The sequence below is a fragment of the Pogona vitticeps genome, chromosome 4 (genome assembly GCF_051106095.1).
Source record: "Pogona vitticeps strain Pit_001003342236 chromosome 4, PviZW2.1, whole genome shotgun sequence".
In the NCBI taxonomy this organism is placed as follows: Eukaryota; Metazoa; Chordata; class Lepidosauria; order Squamata; family Agamidae; genus Pogona; species Pogona vitticeps.
This window is the reverse complement of record NC_135786.1, coordinates 52,428,541-52,444,237: the sequence shown is the minus strand read 5'-3', so window position 1 is coordinate 52,444,237 and position 15,697 is coordinate 52,428,541. Positions and strand designations below refer to the sequence as shown.

At 38.3% G+C, this 15,697-nt stretch overlaps 1 protein-coding gene across 3 annotated transcripts in view; it reads left to right on the top strand.

The window, feature by feature from the left end:
• The window catches only part of FOXP4 (forkhead box P4), a 170,857-nt gene that overhangs the window by 28,253 nt on the left and 126,907 nt on the right, over window positions 1–15,697 (top strand). The gene's annotated exons all lie outside the window — the stretch shown is intronic.

Here is a 15,697-nt window from a genome sequence, read left to right as displayed (position 1 = left end):
GACGGGGAAGGGTTGGCTCTTTATTCCCTTTTGATATGCAATTGATATAGACCAGTAAAACTGTAAAATCTGGTGGGAAACTGGAAACGTGTCAATGTGAAATGACATGCATGTTCTCCAGTCATTTAAATTCCATTTTAGATTCCATTTTAAACTGACAATGATGTCAGTAAAGGCATGAAACATGTAGTTGTGATAAACAAGTTTGATACAGAAACAGTATGTGGTGAGTTGTGATTCCACATCTCCCTGTTCTGCGTACACTTGTCATACAAGTTCTTACCTTTTGCTTTATGTGTGTCCTGATCTTCTCTTGACACTTTGATACTTCATAATAGCAATTGTGCTGCATTTATGCAGTTCTTGTTAACTCTGAAGTAATCATCAAGTTTTTTTAAAAAGTCCCCCTCTTGGCCTTGAAATTTAGCTTTGTCATCTTTGAACAGAGTAGCGTAACTCACTAGCAGCCTGCTCCACCGACTGCAGAATGGACACAGTGGAGAAGGCTCTGCCAGTCTTTGAGCTGCACATTTGTATGAGTCTCCCAAACAGTGAGGCTGGAGCCCCTGTGTGTGCAACGTCACTATTTAATTAGCCATCCCTGATTAACAAAACTTGGCGTTCAGCTTCCTTCTGCCCTCATCTTTCCTGGCTTCGAATCAATGGCTTTGATATGCTAATTAGGGAGTAATTTAATTTCAAAAGGCCGCAATTAACAAGGGTGTTGTGGACATGCTGTAGTTAAGCGGCGTAATCTAATTTGCATTAGTAACAAGCAGGGACTAATTAGAAGCTTAATTAGACACTTAGATGGCTCTTGTGTTTACTTTCTTAATGAGATGGAGTGGGGCTCTTTTTTTAAATCATCTCGAGAGCACAGCAGAAAGCAAGCAGTGGGTGAAACTGGAATGCCAATGCCTGACACCTTTTTGGTTGTTGTAAGCAACAAAAGGAGGCTGTTTGGCTCACCCAAGCACACCTCTCTTCAGGAGTGAGGAAGGTTTCCAGCTGTATTTTGGCTGCTTCATATAATTCGGCAGTGGCTAAGAATACTGAGCTGGCTGTAGAATTTTTGAAGAGCCAATTGCTTCATCTTCCTGATGGAAGATGGAAACATGGAAAGTTGCCTTACATGAAGTTGGATCATCAGTCAGTCCATCTTGTTCAGTATTATCTATAGTTACTGGCAAGGTCTCCTCAGTGTTTCACATTTTTCAGCCCTAGTTAGTTATGTGCCATCAAGTCAGAACCAGCTTATGGGCACCCTAAGAAGGCTTTCAAAGTGAGTGAGATATTTAAGGAGTGGTTTTACCAGCACTACACTGGGTACCTAATACCTTCAAGTCTTTCTGACTTATTGTGGCCCTTTTCAGGGTTGTCTAGATACGGAGTCCTCAGGGGCATATCAGGACTGTGCAACTAGCCCACGTCAATACAGTGGAGCCACAGTGGTGATGCCTGTTGAACTCCAAAACATTGGCTCTGCAGCCAGATACCCAACTTGCTGAACTATTCAGCTTTACTGGGATATACATATTCCAGAGATTGAACATGGAACATTATTCGTACATACTGTATTGTATTGTCTCATATCGCCGTGCCCCTTGGAAGCTAAGCACATTGAAGAGTCTAGTCACTGCTAACTGGATGGTGCCTATTCGTTTGCTAAGATTTTACTTCAGATTTTTGAAGATGCAGGAATAATTTTTGTCAACTGAGTCGGAATCCTTTTTGTATCTCTCTTCAATCCCACCAGTTGTATGCTTCCTGTGAAAATTCTTATTAGTTTGTAAACACTTTGGCACATAGCTACTAGTGCTTTAAATGGCCAGTAGTACTTTCTTTATCTTTCTGGACTAAACAGTAATATTGTATTTTTTTCTGTCAAAAACGTAATTGTAATTTGTGCAATGCCAGCCCTTCCACAATTTTCATTATTTCTTTAGCAGGGGTGAAAGGAAATGATGCGAATTCTAAGTCTATGCAACCCTTTTCCTGATCTGAAGCTTCTGTACAAGAAGTGTTGTAGGATTACCCATTATTTTGGTTATTTCAGGGATGTGGTTAAAAAAAGAGGAAAGGGATGAAATTTAGATGTTCTTTCACATGTTGTGTCCTTAGTTTATTAATGAAAATCACAATTGGTGGCAACAAAGCATTTGGAAGGGGATTCAAAATGGAATTTTCTGTATTCTTTTAGGTTTTGTATTTTTATAGGAGAACTCCTCCAAAATATGTAAAAAAAGTTGCTGTTAGATAAAAGTGGCAGATGAAAGCATCCATAGGTGTGATCCCATTAAAGGGGATGCCTGGACTAAGCCAATCCTTGCTTCCTTAAATCTCTTCTAATTTACTGTAATGCTTTAAATTCATTTTAGCTCTTGCAGATTTTATTTTCTAATCCTTTCCCATATTTCCATGTGTTTGTGTGTTAATTAAAGGGTAAAAAGCCATTTCAGGCAATCCCAGGGTCGTCTTTTCCACCTGAACCCAAAGTCTTTCAAGATTAAAATTCTGTTTTAGAAAGTCTTCCCAGTGCCTAGACTTGAGCATGAGTAATGTTCAGCACTTAGATATTGGAACAGAGGTTGTGTGAGTAAAGGTGTTGGGGATAAAATAATAACACTTTTGTAAGAATCCTATTCCCCTAGTTGTCTGTGAAAGCACATTTTTGGCTGGGTTTATAGACCCAAGTTGTAGTACAGTAATTAGATGATTCTACAATCAGTTGAAATGGAAGTATCATTCTTTTCTATGTTTAGTGTGAATTTGCACTGACTTTGGAGGCAGCACCAAGCTAATCACTGTTTTGAGAAAGAGGTGTTATCATGATGTACCGGTATATATATTTCCCAGTATAGCACTGCAATATTTGTGAATAAATATTCCTGGGATGTTTGTTTAATTCTATTCTGTTCTTCTTATGATTGTTTTTGTATTCTGTCTTCCTGGGATCTCACAGTGTCCCCTTCCCTTTTCTTCTGAATTTGTTTGGCCCAGCTAAGGGCAACTGTGACAGGTGAACAGGTCTTTGCTTTGGCTGATCTTAAAGAAACCTTTCTTGAAGAGGATAACTTACTATGATTGTTTTAGAATCATATTACAAGGGTAGGCATCCTTTGGGGTTACTCTGGCTTTTTGATTTCATTAACCCACACTTTCCTTAAATGTCCTTTGAGCTTGTTTGTTGCCACTGTACCCAAAGCCAAACCCTGAGTTATCAAAGCAGCATTTTGCTTAAAATTGTGTCATCAGAATGATCCCTAAACTACTTCATCTTCCAAATGTGTTCGGCTACAGCCACAGTCTCTGATTATTGGCCGTGCTGGCTTTATCTTGTAAGAATTGTAGCCCAACACACTCAGAAGGCACCGTTATAATGGCATATGACCAATGCAAATAAAGAATCTAATTACTCTATCTGATAATAATTACATTCTATTAAATCAGTTCTGACTTATGGTGACCGTTTCATAGTTTTCTAGATACCGATATCTCAGAAGTATTTTACTGATTCTCTCTTCTGGAGGTGTCCTGGAACTATGCAACTTGCCCAGGATACACAAGCTGGCTCTTCTCCCAGCAGGCACACTGGGGAAGTGAATTCCCAACCTCTGGATCTGCACTAAGGTGCCAAATGTACTGAGTTATTTAGCCAGATTAACTACTCTGTCTATACTTAGCAAAATTGGTTCTTGTTATTTTGACTAATACTAATATGAATAGTATAGCATATTGTGCTATTTTTATAATATACATCATTATAATTTGGAGAAAAAGCTTAAGTGAGAATGTAGAAGGATCTCACACAGAACACAGCTCCATGCTAGAAGGTGTTCATACAGTACCTTATCCGCATGCTGATATATTTCATCCCTGGCATTTGCAGCTTTGGAAGAGAACCATTTTGGCCTTGACATGGAGTGACAAATCCTGTGATGTGTATGGTCTTAGCCTGTTCCTTTCTCAGTATGTCTGGAGCCTGAAAGAATGTATTGGGAAAATGAGTTTGATTGAAAAGTTAATGTTGGGAGAGGCTGAAATTGTAGAGTTGGATAGTAAATGGGAATTGCCCTAGAGCTGTGTGAATGTGAATCTCTGTGATTATGTTTATTAAAATATGACAAGAGTATGTTCTGCCTTCTAACCAGAAGTAAACTCTTGCTAAGTTCAGTGCCAGTATTTGAAAAGCCCATTAATAAACTAAGTTATGATAGAAAGTGCAAGCAATTCAGAGAAATACCCCAAAATCAAGGCATATGTGTGTATTCATTTCCAGGAAGAGGTTTTCTTGACTATTAAGAGATGTAACATCTCCAGAAGTTTTGAAACTGTTAGGAAAAATACTGTTGTCCTCTGAGGAAGATGAAACCTGGGGAAATGGAAATATATGAATTTTCATATAATTTTCTTATCAAACCTGAATGTACTTTAGCAATTAATGTAAAATGCATTGTTTATATTTAACACATAAAATTGTACTGTTTAGCTTATATGAAATATATGGAATAACTATGCCTATCTACTCAGCAGTGATACCCATTCTGTTAATTCTAGATAATTTTGCATTGGATTGCAGCCTTAAAATTATAAATGGTTTTGTTTTTACAAGAACCAAATCTGTGACTATATCCAGTACCAGTAAGACATCAAACTACTGTATTCTATTCTAAGTGCATGTATCTTCATTTCCCCCAAGTGGAAGAACATGGAACCCTCCAGAAACTGATTAACTCTAACACTCTATAGCCCCAGTCAAAATAGCAAGTGAGCATGGGTGATGAGTTTTGGATATTTACAAGAAAGAAAAATATCCAGCCTTGGTCTACAGTATCCACAGAAATCATACTTTTGTAATGTTCTGGAATATCTTCCATTAAATTCCTCATAGTACATATGTCAAGAAAGTGAAACCTTGACATTTTGTTTACTGAAAAATACAAAATGTTTCATATGCCTAGTTTTTTTTAATGGGGAAAACTAGGGGTAGTGGAGTCCTTTAGGCAGAAGGGTCCCTTTGTTTTTCAAAAGCTTCATCTCTCTGTCCCAATCCTTTGGGGAGATTATGGTTGATCATATGGAGTTGCACTCCATAACCAGCTTCCAGATCTGTCACTATTTTTGGAAGTAAAAAGACTCAAGAGTGTGGATATTTATGTGAATGTAGCTGCAGGAAAGGTTTGTTCAGGTATCGTAGCTGTGATGCTTCAATTTTTGCTTGTAATGCTCTGTTTTCTGAATTCTCCAAAGTTGGTGAGGAGTGGGATGTGGCACTACTAAGTGGGTGGTTCTCACTTGCTCGCTATTTAGATTTGGAGTACATGGGTATTGTTTCCCTGTTAATTAATGTGCATATCACAAAGTCAAGTGTTGTTTCTTACAAAGACAAATCCTCCTAATTTTCTCTGCCTTTTATTCTGCCAGTGTTAATACAGGAGCAACCTAATGAGATACCAGAAATAGTAAAACATTTTTGTAATGACATGTGCTCTTTGGTCATTAGATATCTAACCACTTTGTAGAGGAGGACAGATGCTTGTCTTGACACCTGCTTTTCATATGAGAAACAAATGAAGTTTCTCCTACTTTTCTGGAGCATTGAAATAAAAGGGAGCAGTGTGGTCATTGCAAAATACAAATGCAAGAGTAGGCGATACCTATGCCTCCTTAGCCAAACCGAAACATGTTGTTTCAAATGAAGGCCAAATGAGAAGGTGTGTGTGTGCATAGGTATGTGCCACTTTGTCTGAAGAATTGGGGTGTGAGATCTAGTGGACATCTGCCTCAGTTGTATCTTTCAAACTACAGCTCTAATGCAGCCTGCATCTTTCTCGACTTACATCTAAGAAGAACTTGCCTGGCAGAATCCATCTTGCCAATAACCTTTGGACTTTACATCTAAGGAAAACTATTTTGGCAGAATCCATCTTGCCATGAACTTTTGGACTTTTAATTTCTTCACACTGGTTGGTCCATGCCTGATGAAGTGGATCGGCCTGATCCGTGAAAGCTTGTAGATTGTATAAGATTTGTAGTGTTCCATAAAGGTACTGCCTACTCTTGCATTTGTATTTTGTGGAGTGTGTTCTCAAGCTTACATTTCTTCAGTCATTGTTAGTTGTTTCTGATGTAAAATTACATGAATGAATATGATTCTTTTAGGTGTCTTGGTTTGTGTAAAGAATCAAATGTGCAGAGATGGCCAGAGCAGAATTTTGATGGCTGAAGGTTCTATGACAGTTGCTTGTTCAGTGAAGACTTAAAGCCATGGAATTTTTTATTGGTCACAGTGACAAGTGCATACTTTGGCAAGCAGAGTTATTTACCCAGTCTTTGCAAGTGCAGATCCCAGCAATGTGAAGTGATGAGTTTGTGCTTGTGGAAGGAATTTGTAGTAAGAGTCGTGCAAATCTAAAATGTCAGTTTGTAGTTGTTCTAACGGGATGGAGAATTGGCGGGCTTCCTGATGGTTCCTAGTAGGGATGTGTCATTCGTTTGGGTTTTTTTTTGGGGGGGGGACTTACTTGGACTTCTTTAGAATTCTCCAAAAATTTCGCAGGCAAAATTCTAGGAGTTCCAGCCTGCAGACTCATATAAGCTAATACTTTCATTTGACTTGACCTGTACAAGACTGAGGCCTCCAAAGTTCTGTGCAGCAGGACGTGAGACCAAGAAAGCCTTGGAGGCTTCCGCTTTGTGCAGGTGAGTGAAACGAAATTGGAGCTCCCGAAATTCTACCTGGGAAATTCTTGGAGAATTCTGGTACAGTATTTGAAAAACAAAACAAAACAAGGGCACATTCCTGCGTTCTGCATTTCAAGTCCCATAACGATAGCCAGAAGGGTAATTGATCAGAGATGTTAGAACAGATCCTTGCTCTACTTATTGTGTAAACATCTTAACCACCACCACCTCATCTTATTTTGAGCTGTATGTTTGACCAAGCCATTGGAATGAAATAGAGACAGAGGATCTGAGGTGTCAGCTTGACATTTAATAAGGAATAATACGCAAAGAGTCACCACACCATGGAAACTTACTGAGGTGGTGGGTGGCAATGGTAAAACATCTTTAATCTCTCACATACCTTGAAAGTTTTATTAGGGTTGCTGTAAGTTAGCAGTGATGTGGCAACACATAACAGTATGCAAAGGAGAGAAGTAGCATGTTAAAACACGTGCTCAGTGACCAACACTCTTCACCTGCAGGAGTTGTGTTAAATTAAGTGAAGAATGTACTTCTGTCGATTTACGGAACAGGAAGTGAAAGAGGAAGCTTCGAGAGGATGATTGAGAGTTTTCAGACAGTTTTGTACATGGTAAAATTACCTAACTGTAATGGAAACTTCAGAACATGGCCATAATATATGAATGTTTCTAAAGAACATGTATGTACTGTTAAATGTTTAAATAAATCTGCTGAAATCCTATTGCAGTTAAGCAAATAGTGCAGCTTTTGGAAATAAATTGCTGTAAATTAAGAAATCTCTGTAGACATGATGTGTTGCACACTGAATTGTGTTCTAAAAGTTACACCATTTGCCTAACTGCAACAAGATTTCAGCCATTCTGTGCAATTTTTAATAATTTGGGCACAAATGTACAAAAACAAGAGGTTTTTTATCACTGTTACAAGTATAATATTAATCTAAATGTATGTTTCATTTTAACATTTGAGAGAATAACGTTTATGATGTTACATTTGCTTGCTCTCAGTGGGAAATTTGTCCACATAGCAAAACCAGCTGATCTTTTTGCTCTCCCTTCCAGGGAAACTCCAGGCATCCATCAGTCTGTTAATTGCACTAATTAGAGAGTATGGAGGTGTTAATTGGAAAACCCTGGTATTGTGCCTGTTTAGGAGAAGAAAACGTCAATAAAAATTAATTGATGACTTGGCATGGCATGTGCACTTCACAGGTTAGCAGAAAGTCAAAAGATGTCAAGGCAAATGTTACTGCTTAGATTAAGCAATTGTTAATTAAAAAGCAGTGGTAATTAATATGCTTATCTGCCATATGGTATTTGGTCTCTCTTTCTCTCTAGTCTTGTTGCATTCTTTCTCTTTTCTTTCCCTGCTTCTCTTTCATCGCCAAATAAAAGGTGCACTTGAAAGAAACAAATATAGAAACTGGAGTGGAATTTAATAATGTTGTTGGATAACATTTTGATTTTCAGCCACAAAAAATGCAATTAGTTATCCAATCACAAAACTTCAATTAATCAGTGAATGATGAGTGCCCAACTCAAGTTATGTTTATGTTACTTGTACGTGCCATTCCCATTCATAGAGAGACTGAAAAACTGTCACTGCTCATTCACAGTCTTACTACCTATATGCTATTTTTTAGAAATTGTCTACCAGTGGTAAAAGAGCAATATCAGGTTCTTTAAAATCTATCTGGTTGCCTATTTTTATTGGATGCCATTTTGGTATATGCCCTTTCATGCCCGGCCTGTGTTTCAGGCATGAGGAGATGTGTAGAACCATCCGTACCTTTCCCACAGAGTTTGCTGTCTATATTTTTGTAGTGGGGTCATGTTAAAAGGGCTATTCTCTATATGCTCATTTGCTTCTTGGTTGTGTCCACATGTTATCCTTTGAACCTAAACAAAACAGCACAATCTGTCATCAATTGCTGAAAGCTTTTTTGAGGCTGTTGTGTGTTTATACTGCAGATGTTTATGTGAAATGGATGACTCCCGCCCCTTTAAATGTCTTGTCCTGAGTCTTCAAAAATTAAGAATAAGTCTCTTAAAAATCCTTATTGTAAAAAGAGATACCTGACTTTTCTGGTGTAAGTGGCATGTTCCTATATTGTTTAATGCTATATTGTTTATTGTTTAGTGCTATTTACTGAGATAGAAGCTAGAATGATGTGCAAATAAAAAGAGGTCTTGTGGGAAGCAGCATTTAGATAAATAAGTATCTCCAGTTGGTTCAGGTTTTGTTATACAGTAATACTATTTATCACTAATGGACAAAAGAGTAACAGTGGAGTAGCTTTGAAACAGAATAGCTACTATTGTTTGTCATCTGTACAGAAGCCCAGTTAAATATCAGTGGAACAGCTGTTCTGCTTCATTAAGAGTCTGTATCAGAAGCTGTGAGTTGTAGTGGTAAAGTAGTCTTTTTCCCCTTCCTCAGCCTTGATAGATTTTGGTGAACATTTATTTTGAAGTGGCTGACAGTGCAGCTCTGTGCGTGTTTAGTCAGAAGTAAACCATACAGCACAGTGGAGCTAACTCACAGGTAAGTAGGTATAGAGGTTCTACCAGAATGTATGCTTCCTATGGTGTGGGTGAACCATCTCTTTCCATGGTTTTGGCGCCTTTCCATTTTTTTTTCACTGATTCTGTTGTGTACTTCTTAGCTTCTCTAACCATTGTCTACTGTGGTCTTAGAAGTGGAATTTTGCACTGATTAGGCTAAGATTGGCCTCCAACTCATGGTTTAGAGGCAACACTGATTAGTGGCAACCACATGTTTGATTTGCTATTACAAAATGTAGCTAGCACAAATTAGGAAATGTAGGAGGGAATTCTGTGCAGATGACAAGAGAGAATGTGGCATATTCTGAGAGTATCATCTGAAACTGGTATGAGGCATGTGGTTGAGCAAACCTGTTGAATCTTAGTAGGTATCTTCTCAATACATGGATAAGAGACAGTTTGATAACTATGTGTGCCGCATTATGGTCTGTGGAGAAAGGTAAAGGTTCCCCTTGACAATTTTTGTCCAGTCGTGTCTGACTCTAGGGGGCGGCGCTCATCCCGCTCTTCAAGCCATAGAGCCAGCATTTTGTCCGAAGACAATCTTTCCGTGGTCACATGGCCAGTGTGATTTAGACACGGAACGCTGTTTACCTTCCCACCAAGGTGGTCCCTATTTATCTACTCGCATTTGCATGCTTTTGAACCGCTAGGTTGGCGGGAGCTGGGACAAAGCGACGGGTGCTCATTCCGTTGCGTGGATTCGATCTTACAACTGCCGGATCTTCTGACCCTGCAGCACAGGCTTCTGCGGTTTAGCCCACAGCGCCACCACGTCCCTAGGTCTGTGGAGAACTGCACACATATTTGTTGTGAGCTGGGAAGCTATATGTAGTTGCAGCTGTTGTGTATTTATTCAAAATATGCCAGTTTAAACTATACATACTTTGGTGTGCACGCTCAGACTATATAGGGCAAAATGTGCACGCTTGTTAGGAAAAATCATGTATTGAATTAACTTCTGGTGAACTGAACTCTCTGCGTCCAAATAGCACTGGGAATCTGCTGTGTTTTAAATGTCGTAATTTCAAACTTTTTCCAAATTATGACAATTTTAAAAAGTTAGGCTGAATCAGAAGTCATAGGAGTGCATGTCAATTAGTTATCTTGGCAAACCTCAGATACAGGAAAAAACCTTCTTACTTCCTTTGCTTTCTTTAGCTGTAAAACATTTTAAAACAATTTTTGCTGGCATTTACGAATAGAATGTTAAATATCGGATGCATATGTTTAAAATTGTAAATAGCATTTTTCCACATTTCCACACTTTATAAAATATGCTTTCACTTGTCGTATGACTTTTTCATTTTACTTGAAATAGATTTTTCTGAAAAAATACATGGGTTTGAAGAAAATTGTTGAACACATGAAAGTTTGACAATTGAAGTTGGAGAAACTGGGGGAAAACCCTCTGCCCTTTGTCTGTATTAAATGGAAAAACACAAATGTGCAGGATAGGTTGTTAATTTTGGAAACATATTGGTGGAGTTTTATTTAAATAAAGTTGTACCCCTTCCCAGTACCTTGCACAGCTAGTGTGCAAGGTGAAAAGCATAGGAAGGTTTAAGAAGGATGAGTACAGCATAGGCTGTGTTCGGAATGTTCTTGGCATTACTGGTGTCTGTTCCCTGGACCAAATAAGTATTTAGCCACTGTCAGTACAACACTGAAAATACAATTGGTAGTGGTTGATTCACTTTAATCTTCTCTGTATAATAGTGCTTAGCTTGTTGGTGTTTAAATTAATGTTCATTTTATGACAGCAAGAACAATTTTTAGTGCAAGCATGTATACTCCGTGATGAGTTTATCAGAATATACTTCTGGATGTTGAAAGGAATATTTTAAACTTTAAAACAAGTCTCCCAATGAATATCTCATACTGTAGTGTTTGGTCCAAACTGAAGCTGAAGACTATTTTATGTGAAATATGTAAATATAATATATAATGCAAATATACTCTGAAAATGTTGCCATTTGTGGCAGACTGGCAGCTGCCTTATGGTTTTACTGATCATCTGATTCAATTTTGTCTGTTGAGTGGCATGGCAGTAACTGTCTTGTCTTTCTTCCATTTCCATCACTTGCTGCTTAAAAGACTAGCATTGCTAGGAATTGACCCTAGGACCTTTTGCATGCAGAGCATGTGCTGTGTCACTGAACTGTGCTCTCTTCCTGTATCTATGGTAGATAAACATAGTACAGTACTGTAAAGTGCTTAGTGTAGTAGGATTTCTTGGCATCTTTGGTTTATTCTGCTTTTTGTCTGCCATAGTAGCAGTCTTCATATTAACTGCAATGAAATTCAAAGAACATGGGGTGGGAGGGGAAATCCTTAACGTGTGACAGGGAGTTGCTATAGACATAGATCTCTCATTTTTTATTTTCTAGTTGTCTTAATTTGTTATTTTTTATTTACATTTTGCTGGACAGTGGACATCAACCATTGGGAAGCAGGATCTGCTCTGCCCTAGCAATACACAAGCGTTAGGAAAACTAAGGCTGTTGCCTAATTAAATGTTAGTTGGTTAATTGTATGAATTTGAATCAGTTGATTAAATGTGTATATTTATTTTGAAAGGAAAAAAAATACTAGAATTCATAGCCTTGCTGCCCAATAGGCTCTACAAAGGGTGCTTCCAAAATAACCATGACTCAGAAGGTCTGTGTTTACCGGGTAGCACAGTGGCGGCTTCCTTGTCTTTGAAAGTAGGAACAGGTTAAAGAAGACAGAAAGTGTAATAAATAATCAGAACATTTGTCAGCAGACTTTGATTCTGTGCTGAACCTGTGATAGTTCTGCCTGGAGAGTTGCAGCCCAGAAATACAAAAGAGCACACCCCTACTAAATGATTGCATTTAAGACAATGTTGGGCTAGATCTGTCTGTGCTGCACCTCCCAGGGTTCTACTTTAGGAATTCTTAGAGAATTCTAGGGGTCTAGACCAAAACTACAAAATAGCTCACCCTGTTAGTCCTAGCTAGAGTAGACTGAAACAACAGAACTTAAATTGGTGTTGATCTACCAAGTTCTCTTTTATTCAGTGGGTCTGCTCTGGTTGGGATTAACAATTATTATTTAATTCCACTATTGATCCGCCATACAACTAAAATGGACCTCTCAATGCAGTGCCAAATCAGACAAACCATTTCTAACTTAATATAGGCTTGAGCTGTAGCTGGGCAGAGTTGCACAACAATCTCATCTGTCATTGAGACATTTCTATAAGCATGGGGAGGAGGTGGATGAAAGGAAATGTAAAATATAGGTAGCTTGGTATAGGTCTCATCACTGGCTGATAATGGTCTATATGTACTTGAATTAAATTTATGGTACACAAATTTATGGTATATAAACTAGAGTACACAAAGCTCTCCATTTGTTAATGACAGTGGTAATGGTTCTTAATGCCACTGTTGACTGCTGTTCACTTTACATGGTTCAAATGTTATTCTGTTATAGTTTATTAAATATTTTATTACACTATTTGGTTAAGAATATATTTTCCCTGTTTTCCTCCTCTAAAAATTATGTGCGTCTTAAGGTCCGGTGCGTCTTATGGAGCAAAAAAATACGGTTATATTTCCAGTAAAACAAAAAATGCAGTAATCTTTGTGCCCTTGAATTCTCCTGTACCTACAAGTATGTCATTCAGTGTATGCATGCACTTGTGTGTGTTTGATAGTGTGAGGGACTATAGGAGGGAGTCGACAACTCCACATGGGAATTAATGTCATTCATACACCCTGCGGAAATGACTTTTGAAATGCATATAATCTCAAACATGCAAATGAGAAGCTTGCTTCACCCTGTTTAATATGAATGATCAGCTTCTGAATAGCTATTATTACACGCCACATTTCAGCAATTATGTTGTTCCCAGTTTGTCGGTCTATTGTGCCAAAAAAGAAAGAGGGGGGCATACACAGGAAAGAAAAAGTAGAAAAAAGAGATGTCTCTTTTCTGCTGCTTCTTTTCTGCTTTCAAACTTGTTGACCGCTTCTCTGATCAGTTCCATCTGATGATTCCTGCTTCACTTTTTTTCTCTAGGAAGGTACTGCCTTGAAGAAGCCGTGACTACTGGTTTTTTTTTTAACCAAGAGTCAAAACTAACATGAGACACTCCAGTGTGCCTGTTGCATGTTAGTAGATCTGTTTTCCTATTATTACAGTTGGAGCTGGGATTATTAGGATGAAATGACAGTCGCAAAATCAGAACCAGAAACAAAATATTGCCCATTGATCTTCAATAGAATTGGTGTTCTCCAAAATAATTTGTACTTTATTGTTTGAGCTCATATGACCATTTGCTATTTTCCTGAAGTATTGGAACTATTTTCATTTTCACTGCATAAATAGTTGGGTTCTGTGTTTGCACATAAAGCTTGAGAATATGCCTGTAGTGCTTTTTGGAGGATTTCAGATCAGAAGCTTACAAAGGAGGATTCCCAGCTGTATTTCAAAAGGTTGTTAAAGACATTCCTCTTCTTTTTTATTGTTAGTTTTTTAATCAGTGATCATACAGATACCAGCTGTTGGGGCAATTCTTTGGCAACACTTATAATTAGGAAATTCTGCTATCAATTTATTCAGCAGGTGTGCTGGGTTCCATAGCATCTTTTGCTGAAATGGAAGTTGGTTTGGGGACACAGTTGCTCTAAATAGGTGCAGTTTGAGATTATGCTTTTGAAAACATGCGAGAAATTAAAGTTACCTTTTAAACAAAGCAAAATCCAACTTCTCTTTCTTTCCTCCCCCATTAGCATTTGTGGGGTTGGGGAGGGAAAGGCGAATGTCCACCTTTTCTCCAACACTTTACACAGACTTTTCCTTGTTCTCTGTTCTAATACTGTTTATTTATTTATTTTATTTAATTTATATGCCGCCCACTCTACCCAAAGGTCTCTGTTCTAATGTTCTCTGTTTTTTTGCATTTCCGAAGGGTCTTGCATGGTTTGTTTGCTTTTCTCTCCCCCCACTTCGGATTAATTGCATTTCAGATGGGTCTTGCAGTGTTTTTTCTTTTTGGTTATTTTTTTTCTTTGGCCGGAACGGATTAATTGCACTTCAGTGCATTCCTATGGGAAATGGTGATTCGACTTATAATCATTTCGAGTTACGACCGGAATTCCAGAACCAAGTACATTTGTAAGTCAAGGCACCACTGTATTCTAATGTGAAACCCTTGTAGCAAGACTGAAACAGAGCAAGGTTGAAGTACCCAATCTATTCTATTGTTTGGCTGAAACTTGCTTCCATTCAGCCTGTGATTTAATGGGAATTGGTCAGGGAAGAAAAGTAAAGTGAAGTTTTAGTGTTGATGGTCTTCAGTTTCTCTGCCTTAATTTTTCTCAGTTTATTAGTTCTTTAAGTTGCTGTGGAACTTAACCCCCTTTGCAACTTCAAGATTCTGAAACAGTCTCGCATCAGAGGAAGTTAGTGCTGCCTCTGAACTCTACCACAGAGTGTGGGAAGAAGGTAAACTGCATGCAACCTTATGGCACTGTACTGCAGATTTCAAAGATGTCTTGTCTTCCCAGCCTGAAGCACAGCAGCAAAGAGTGGGAATTAAGTGACTTCCCTACATTTACCTCACGGTGCCCTTTTCCCCTTTGAAACTTCTGAATTAAGAGATTCTGACAATCTATTCTTGGCATAGCCAGTGTCTCTTCCTCCCAGTTCTTTCTGGTCCACTACTGTTTTACTTGGTTTCTTCACAGACACTTTGTGATCCTGGGATAAATAGTCCCTGGAATACTCATGGGTGTTAAAGAAGACGCAACACTTCTCTGACTCTGTCCCAGTTTAACTTTGGAAAGGAAACGTGCTATAAAATTCTTTAAATAATATATTTAAAGGGGCAGTATCAGAGAGGCTGCATTATTCTTCCCCCCCCCACCCCCCCCACTAATTTAAATAGGCGGACAGATGGTTTGTCTGGGATGGTCGTTTGTCCATACTCTAAGTACCATCTTAGGTAAAAATGCCTCATAATTACAAAATGACTCTTAATCATGGATTTAAATTTTTCTCTTTTTCATGTGTGCAAGCATATATGCACAGTACATGGCAGTCCCTTACTGTGAAATGTAATGCTCTTCTTTTTAAAATAGATTGAACCCTGATATGTGGATAGCTAATGAATAATGTAACTTTGGAATGGCTTGCAGATACTTCCCTTTTGGTACTTAATTGTAGAATTACTGCAGGCTGTGCTCCTACTGCTGTATTCTCCCCATTTGACCACTGGTAGTTCAGTTTTGTGTTGCTCTTAGGATCCTTGAAGAGAGAGCCATCCGTGCCTACGTAATGCAAGAAAATATTAGCATGTCCGTACAGGCTGGGCTTTATCAAAGGGTTTTATTCCATATCCTGAACCACATTAAGTAGTACATCCCTGGTTCATTTCTTAGTCTCTGCAGAAA